Consider the following 10247-nt stretch of genomic DNA (forward strand, 5'->3'; position numbering starts at 1 on the left):
TGTCCAAGAAATCACGTGATCGTGGTACAAACAAACCCTTGTGTACAAACGCGTATTGAAATATACGCATTTCTGTTGATGGTCGTGGTTTTGTTTGTACATTTGTCTCATCGAGTTCCGGGTTAAACACATACACAGTATACTGCACAAAAAGAAAGTTACATAATTTAAACTGTTCCTTCACTTTACTAGAACCAGTCTGCTCCGATTGCGTTATATGTGTACACCTAAAACCATTTCAGGAAAATATTTAATTACAATAAGCCATCGCAGGACTCTGACATTAACAAATTATATCGAACACAATCATCTATATTTATATATGATGTGTACATATATGAGAGATGATTATATGATGGAAGTGTACATGTGTGCAAATACTCACAAGTTTACCAAATATTGGCGATGTCACAAACATGATGAGGGCAAAACATCCAAAAACCAGACCCACTATTGTATCAGAGGCACCCATCCTGTTGGCCTGTGTGAAAATATATCAAAATCGAAAATTTATGGTGTGCAGATTATTTAATACATTTTTTAGTTCAAACACTTTGTTGAAAGTCCATTTGTGAACGTGATATGACAAATGGGCACGGTCCCAGGGAGTAAGAGTCACAGTAGTTAACGAAAGCAGATTTTTAGCAGAATTTTATGGTATTAAAAAGTCATCAACAGCTACGTTAAAAGGGCTCAACTTGAATCCTGGATATTATAGCAAGTAATAATAAACCGTATATTAAAACATTTCGCTAGATCGTGGTCGATTATAGTTACTTTAAAAAAGGTTAGTTTTGTTGGCTGAGATCCGTAAAATACGGAAACATTTCGAAACTTTACTCGAAATTTCTTGAAAATGCGAAAAAAAAGTCTATGGTTGGTGGGTTATTCCTTGGGTAGGTCGGGTTACCAGAAACTCATAGATTTCTTTGTTTGGCCTTAAATGTCATAGAGTTGGCTGTTCAGCGTCGTAACGTTGCCAAAACACAACGAAATGACATTACTTTCGATCACATCACAGAAATATATTAAGTGCTAAATACATAGAGGGTGCAGACATTCATACCATAATACGTAGTCTTGTTTATGCAAAATGATGATACATTTGCATATAAAGCCGAACAAGTGTTGCCTCATGCATTTGGGTTGCTTGTAATGACCCTTCAAGTCACTCGCAAATGGTTTATGGTAACATTTGGTCATCTCCCCAAAATTACTTAAAATGTTATATCTCTGCGAATATTTCAGGAATTTGTTGACGTCAGACAGCAATATGAATATCCCAATCACTGTCAAGAGCAAAACGGGCAATAGGTGTAACGATTGATAATACAAGTATTTTCATATTTTCCACTTCCATATATATTAAAATGCAAAGCATTAGCAGGTAAACAAAGCGCATTGACACCAATGTGCGTCTTAGTCATCGACGAATGAAGTAAATTGTCCAAAAATGAACTAATATTATTATTAATATTATTAATGACAATCTTGTCGTTATCCACAAACAGACTAACGAATTTGACTAATGAAGGGTTACCTTATCTTTGAGAGGGTGTGAACAAGAAAGGAATGTCTTACCTCAGAAGGAAAAAACGGTGCAAGAATACTAACACTGATATAGTCCGCAAGATTGGCAAGGGAGATGCTCAACAACGTCAGCTTCTGTCTTCTTGTAAAACGGCTACTCTTTGCTGTATCCTCTGATTTGACATTATTTTGGATGTTGCCGGTTTGATCTACTTCAGTCACATAATTTGTTGCCATGGTGACAAGCTCTTGGTGAATGAAATGAACTGACTCCTAATAAAAGGATTGCAAGAGGAAATCAAACGATATTATCACCTTTTTGGATTATTTTGAAATATTTATATAGTTAATTATATACATACACAAAACATATATATATATATATATATATATATATATATATATATATATATATATATATATATATATATATATATATATATATATATATATATATATTACTTTAGACAAAATGTCTTTCATTTCACTCATTTCTTGTTATGAGCAATGTCTGTACCACTTTTCATCAAAATGGGTGTAGTCACCGTTGATACATACCTTTAATTGAAAATATCATCAAATATGCAAACAAGCAATTGAATGACATATCCCTTCTAAATGTGTATACATATATGTATAAATTTATGTGTATATATATATATATATATATATATATATATATATATATATATATATATATATATATATATATATATATATATATATATATATATATATATATATATATATAAATCAGTGGTGAATGAAAAGTGACCCATGCGGGACTCGAAACCACACCCCCCGTATACATTACGGATGCTCTACCAACTGAGCTAATGGATCAGTCGGCTCAATGTGGGCGGTCCTGACTCTTAGATGGGACTTTTCATTCGTTGTGCGTTAATGGTGAGTAAGGCGGCTAAACTCATCACCTAACCTTTCAACCTAAGGATCCCGCAGGATTCTACAGGGCTTTGCACACAAGTCACCAACTTAGGAATTGGTTAATGGTAATGAGGATCAATCAAAGGAATGATGCAAAGCCAAACAGGGGTATATATATATATATATATATATATATATATATATATATATATATATATATATATATATATATATATATATATATATATATATATATATATATATATATATATATATATATATATATCCCTTATCGTATTGGTTCGCAAAATATACAAATGAGCGATATCCTTGACCTGCTAAATGACCATGAGAACTGCCATATGTTTTTTATGGTCAATATCAATAACAAGATCCATTAGATATGAATGTCCTTCTGAGAATATCTGACTTCTCGACACTTAATTGTGCAAATTACCGTTCATTATGCAAGCTCCCCCTCCCCCCCAATAAAAACAACCAATCAGTTCTTATCATTACAAAACATGGCCCAGATTTTATTCCGCTCCTTGCAGGCTATCTTCATTTAAACCCTAACTGCGGAAGTTCATCAAATATGCACATTTGCAATACAAGTTTCTTTTCATCTCTTAACGTCTTTCACTGTTGTAACATGTTGTATGATCAACATTGGTAGTTATTTCAAAGTTGTTATTAGCATTCAGCTTTTCTTGACTTATGCCCATTTTTCTGAAATCATAACGCATAAAAATTAGCTACAACTATGTAAGCCATACCCATTTAAAATAATTTCTGTCATTTCAAAGCAGTTTCTACGTACGCATTATATTTTCTTTTAATTATATGCGCTGTCCTTCAGAAGCCGTGCTCAATGTCAGACAGGCAGATAGACCTAGGTACGACAATGGCTCACATGTTCACACATGTGAGCTGATGTATGTGCAGAGGGCTTGTGTAGCGATCAACGTGTCTGGACTGAGTTCTGTACCCACAGTGCCGAGCACAGGCGCTGAGAAAGGGCAGTGGACTTACCTACAAATTATATCGCGGCCACAGTTGCTTACAAAAAAAGCAACCTTGGCCCATCCAAAGAAATCAGTTGCTTTTGTGTTGCAACGGTCTCACTCTCGATATTCTGGTGTGAGTGACAACCTTGGAGGCAGCACACGGCGTCTTTTTTTCGATATTGCCATTTACCTGTCAAAATTACGTCGACCAAAGACGTTCATCGCAGCCTAAATGGATGTGCACGCGCTACAACCGTCTCATGGTTACCTGGGTGTACACATTATCCACTATTTGTTCCCTAGGATTGTACAATCATCGAGGATGTCATGTAAACACGTTCCGACAATGAGAGATCATTCACTGAAGATCGCTTGTTATACAGCGCCCTCAACTGACACGTTGCACCAGCTTGCCGATTTGTCCTCCGTTTGAGGACAGCGAATGTAAGTGAAAAGCAATGTTGCTCTAATGTCGTTCCAATTAAGTAAGTGCACGAACGCAAATAAGTACCCATATATCAGAAGGACAAAAGTATTTTAGTATCGCATTATAAATAATTATTTTAACTTCTTTCCAAGGTAGTCATCAAGCCAGGAGAATTGAAAATAATTGAATAACAGAATCGCAACTTCTTTTACATTTGCTGAATTGACGTTTTCATCTCGGAAACACGAAATTTTCATGTCTGCTTTACCAGTGATGATGTTCTTTTTTGTATCACGATCGTTCTGAAGTGACAACAAAGAAGACTGTCTTGGAATGACTCGTTGGTATTTGATGAACAAATATTTAGCAAAATTGACTGTCTTGGAATGACTCGTTGGTATTTGATGAACAAATATTTAGCAAAATTGACTGTCTTGGAATGACTCATTGGTATTTGATGAACTAATATTTGAGCAAAATTGACTGTCTTGGAATGACTCGTTGGTTTTTGATGAACTAATATTTGAGCAAAATTGACTGTCTAGGAATGACTCGTTAGTATTTGATGAACTAATATTTGAGCAAAATTGACTGTCTTGGAATGACTCGTTGGTATTTGATGAACTAATATTTTAGCAAAATTGACTGCCTTGGAATGACTCGTTGGTATTTGATGAACTAACATTTAGCAAAATTGACTGTCTTGGAATGACTCGTTCGTATTTGATGAACTAATATTTGAGCAAAATTAACTGTCTTGGAATGACTCGTTCGTATTTGATGATCTAATATATAGTAAAATTGACTGTGTTGGAATGACTCGTTGGTATTTGATGAACAAATGTTTTAGCAAAATGACTGTCTTGGAATGACAGGTTGATATTTGATGATCTAATATTTAGCAAAATTGACTATCTTGGAATGACTTGTTCCTATTTGATGAACTAATATTCAGCAAAATTGACTGTTTTGGAATGACTCGTTGGTATTTGATGAACTAATATTTTAGCAAAATTGACTGTCTTGGAATGACTCATTGGTATTTGATGAACTAATATTTTAGCAAAATTGACTGTCTTGGAATGACTTGTTGGTTTTTGATGAACTAATATGTTAGCAAAATTGACGAGTTCGTAAATACTACTAAAACTGATGAGACATCTTTCAGAATATTCGTTCGAACCACTAAGCTTATAGCTTGAATCAGTGATTTGCATGTTTGCAGCAACAAACAGAGCGTCAGTTTAGCGCCCCCCCCCCAAAAAAAAAACATAAGGAGAACAATGTGCCAATATCGGTGTAATTTTCAGTATTCAAAAAAAAAATAAGTGGGGTGATTTTATGGCGTAAGCGCAATATAGGAAGAAGCGGATATACTGAGGGGTTATTACACGCAACTCGTCAAAATACGGACACATCACGAGAACACGACTTCGAGTAATAACCCCTTTATCATACATGCATGCTTTCGTTATGACTGTTTTCCTACGGACGTTCCGAAATTAGCAACGAAATCAGCTGAAATCGACCTTGCTTGCTCATCGCTGTACTCATAAAAAGTTGGTTGCTAAGGAGTGGTGACAACCGATCTTTTCTTGATATTATTCCACTGTTGGGCCATTCCACTTTAAGGGAGGGTTTATGGCACACTTTTAAAGCGAACAATTTAAATTAGTACACGGATACATTTCATGTATTTTATCAAGATACGTAGATCGTTACTATCATCATCACCCATTGACTAGTCTGTCACTACAAGGATGTTTTGAATTTTTGAAGCTTTTGTTCATATCAAACGATTACATAGTATATTTTGTGCGTCTGAAAAAATACAACGATAGTCACAAGTTTAAAAATTCCAAAATCTTATAGGGTACGCTTAACAGGAAAGGATTTAAATGTGAATAAACTTTGTTGTATCGAGCATTACAGCAATATGGTGTATAAAGTAACAAAGCAGGATTGAATAGTTTCTCTCACTTTGCTTTGTTCTCGGCGCTCGTTTTGGGAGTCGTTACATCTGTAGAGAGGCAAGACAATATAAACGATGAGCAAGAAATAAAGGGTTTAAACTAATTCTGTTCTCACGATATTATTAATCACATTTAAGCGTAAAGCTGGCAAGACCTAAAATTTTTCACTGTCAACTTGTCTGAGAATAAGTTGGGTGTTGCATATGGTTTACAAGACACTTTACGAGCTCTGACATGACAATGCTAAGCTGCATGCAATGCATGGTAAGTAATTGATGTACTTATAAGGACATGCTGATATCAGCAAACTTTAAAATCACAAAAAAGCGGTAAAATGTGATAGATTTCCAGTGATGACTGTTCTTATATTATTGTGCTTTATCAATGAAAGGCCTTTTGGTACGTGATGTACATTAATGAATGTCAAAAGTATTAAACTTGGCCTTACAGCCTATTGCTACCATGGATTCCGTTCCCATGGAAGCGATGTTAACAGTCAGTAGAGCATTGATTGAGGCAATATCACCGAACGAACGCGAAATATATATATATATATATAAATATATATATATATATATATATATATATATATATATATATATATATATATATATATATATATATATATATATATATACATAGTGTCGCATGTCGATCAGTCACAGTGTGAGACACACAGACCCCCCCACACACACACGTATATATATATATATATATATATATATATATATATATATATATATATATATATATATATATATATATATATATATAATGGAAAAATATTTCAAATAAAAGGGAATTATAATTGTAACACTGAGAATGTTATATACTTTTATAGATTCATGTGTCAATATACTGGACAAACCAAGAATAAAATTAGATATAGAATGGCTTGACACAGGAGTATGATTAAATCTAATAAGTCTGACCCTAATAACCCTGCAATGTTCGTGAGCCAACATTTTAATTCATCTAACCACTCCGTCAAAAATATGAAAGTTGTAATTCTCGAAATAGTACACACAGATGACAAATTTTCCAGAGATTTCACAAAGTCCAAGTGGATATTTCAACTCAACACAATGTATCCTCAGGGTTTGAACAGAGAGACACCACAAAAATTCTAGATGTGTAAGCAGATTTAACAGCTCTTTCTTCATTTCATTTTGACGATTTTTAGTAGGCATCACTCTTTCAGCTGTATTCATTTTTACTTTTCTTTGTAACTGTTCTAGTTCGATGTATTGTTGAATTTCAGTTGTTATGCAAGTGTCCTTGGATGGACGTTATTGTCCACGTTTCTAAGTTTCACCTGTTTGAGCTGTATTTTTAGAGTCGGATATTTTTAGTATGTCATTTCTGTGTGGTGTGCACTGCCACCTTTCCTACACTTTAATATGCAAATGTTCTTTCAAGTATAAATAAGCCTTGACGTTGTTTTAAAAAAAACCCACACTTTGACCATTCGACTTCTGGGTTCGAAGGAAAGCGGGGCAGTTTTCTGCTCGCCTTATTTTGTAAGTTGGCGCCAATTTTTATTTTTAACTTTTACACGTTTTCCAGTCTCTGTGTGATTAAATCTATTTTAGCATGTGTATCTACTTTAAGTTTGTCGTTGTTATTTTATTTCAGATTGTTTTAACCTTGATAAAGTGGGATTACTCCCACGAAACGTCGGTGTAATAAATTTTATAAATGAAGAGCTTGGTGTCCTGAGTTGGTGTGTCTTGACCTGCTTTGTTTATATATATATATATATATATATATATATATATATATATATATATATATATATATATATATATATATATATATTATATATATATATATATATATATATATATATACATACACACATTCATGTCAAAACTCATTCATACCGATATAGCTCGTGCTCGGAAATTTCATGGATGCGCACAATTCATCGATGACATATGTCTCCTAATTGATGGTGGAGAGATTTGTAGATCGTATGAGCAAATTTTTCCTGCAGAGCTCAAGTTGAAATGTGAGTATACTGGGCAACATGAAACATTTCTTGAATTTGACATATCCATAGTCGATGGAATATTTGTCTATTAACTCTTTTACAAGCGCGACGATTTCAAGTTTTTCATAGTAAGAATGCCAGATCGCGAAAGAAACATCCTTTCATACATCTTTTATGGCACTGTATTGTCAGAATATCTCCGCATTACTCGTGCAACACTTCTAATAGAAGACTTTCTTCCGAAGGTTTCCAGCCTGTACAACATAATGCTATATGAAGGAGGAGAACAACATAAAGTCATCAGACAGTTTCATAAAGCTATGTCGAGATATCCTCTACTTTTTGACAAATTCAATTCAACGCCTAAAGACATCATACATAACATCAGACTCCGAATAACTTAAGGTGTGGTGGTATCTAATCAGTACTGCTTGGGGAGCCAAGGCAGTTTACTGGAGTATTATATTCAAATCCCCGAAACAGTCGCCTTGGTAAATAACTGATTAACATTTATGGAGTCTTTTGATGATGTACATTCTTTGCTACACGATAATCGTTATAAACTAATCCTGCTGATGTCATATCTTGATAATTTATCTGATACCATCTTAGAGAACACATAATGATCCACTCTTTGCATTTGCATGACGTTACTATACACCATTGCTGTACGTATTTCCGCCCGAGTGAAATTAAAGGTATACTGGCACCTGTTCCAATTTTGCTACAGTTACCATGGAAAGAGAAAATCTAACCAATCACAGATTTTAAGCGGGTGACCGCTTTTTAAAAACAGCGCCCTCACATGGGCATTTGGATACCAAGGAACGCCCCTTTGACCATATATGGGCATATTCAGATTACAGGTGACTGTATACCTTTAAATTTGACTACTTCTGAATATATATATATATATATATATATATATATATATATATATATATATATATCACATGAACTGGCCCGTATCTCCACTTGTGTGACGTACACCAGCACAGATAAGAAATCCTATTACCCCCGTTGTACGTCATCAACCGGAACGTTTTCCTGCAATGTTACCGTCCATACATGCACGCCGTGACGCAGACCGATCTGTCATTATCGATATCCGTGCTCTAAAGACAATTTTACAAAAGGTGACTCGATAAATCAAGACATGGATACATACAAGGCATATTCAACAAAATTTCTCATTTTCTCATTTTATTTGCATTTTTACTTCATCATTTTTACATTGTTTTCATTTTTGATTTTGTTTGCATTTTTTTTCATTATGTTAGCACTTTTATGTCAGTCTTTCATTTTTTTTACATTTTTTTCATCATTTTTATGAAACAATGTAAAAATAATAAGTAAAAATGCAAACAAAGGGAGAAAACGAAATAAAAAAATAAACAATATATAATAAAAACAAACAAAATGAGAAACGAAAAAATGTAAACATAAAATAAACATGCAAACAAAATAAAAGAATGACATAAAAATGTAAACATAATATATTAACAATGTAAACAAAATGAAAGAATGAAATAAGAGTGTAAAAATAATAGCCGTGTAAGATTTGAAGGAGAAGGATGCATCCTGAATGCATTTATATGACGGTCTTTTTTAGTAAAATGACTGATTGTTTTCCAGACAAGTTGCATTGCAATCTTGACACATTCACAGTTATGTAGATTTGTTGTATTTGCCACGTTGTTGGAATAAATTTATCTTTTTCAAAGTGTTTCATTCAAGTGAATGAAAGAAAAAAGAAACGTAAAATCACGCGTTCGTTACTTGGCATTTGAATTTTGCTTTTATATGTACAATACTTTTTTTCTAGAAATGTTGTAGCTAGTGTTTGGCCGCCCTGAACCACTGAAAAATGCATATTTAAAAATACAATAAAAATATTTTTGGAAAGAATTCCTGGTGACCTACCTACCCTATTTTTGAAAATTGTGTTATCGGTGAACCTCGCTTATTAGAAAGAACGTTGTGGGTGAATCACCATATGGTTGAGGATAGAACTGCGTAGCGGACGAGTTGGCTGTGAGAGAGCATAGGGTGCAACCACAGTCTGACAACACATGGCAAAGGTAGATCTATAGACAGCTATCTACGGTTGATCATGGTCCAACAGATGGGAGCATGAAAGATGCACATCGACACCTCTTGGGCAAGTGGAACAGAGGTGTCTATATATTTTTGTCGTACATATTCATTGGTTGCAGACTATTGACATATTCATGTTTGCGGACTCATGGTTTTTGTAGGAACTGTGGTCGACTATGTTTGTGTTTGCGCAGTTTGCGTAACCACAGAATTACAGCTAAATGTAATTTTTACAATCAGCTTGATACTATCGACCGAGATAGAGTGTGGTTCGACATTTTTTGTGTTTACATAAATGTATGTTTGTACAGAGCAAACTGTAAAATCATTTCAAT

General features: G+C 34.0%; 1 pseudogene; it reads right to left on the reverse strand.

The window, feature by feature from the left end:
• The window catches only part of LOC139115597 (MFS-type transporter SLC18B1-like), a 42497-nt pseudogene extending 38859 nt beyond the window's left edge, over positions 1-3638 (reverse strand).
• Positions 3639-10247: the final 6609 nt, after the last annotated feature.

The sequence above is a fragment of the Ptychodera flava genome, chromosome 17 (assembly GCF_041260155.1).
Source record: "Ptychodera flava strain L36383 chromosome 17, AS_Pfla_20210202, whole genome shotgun sequence".
In the NCBI taxonomy this organism is placed as follows: Eukaryota; Metazoa; Hemichordata; class Enteropneusta; family Ptychoderidae; genus Ptychodera; species Ptychodera flava.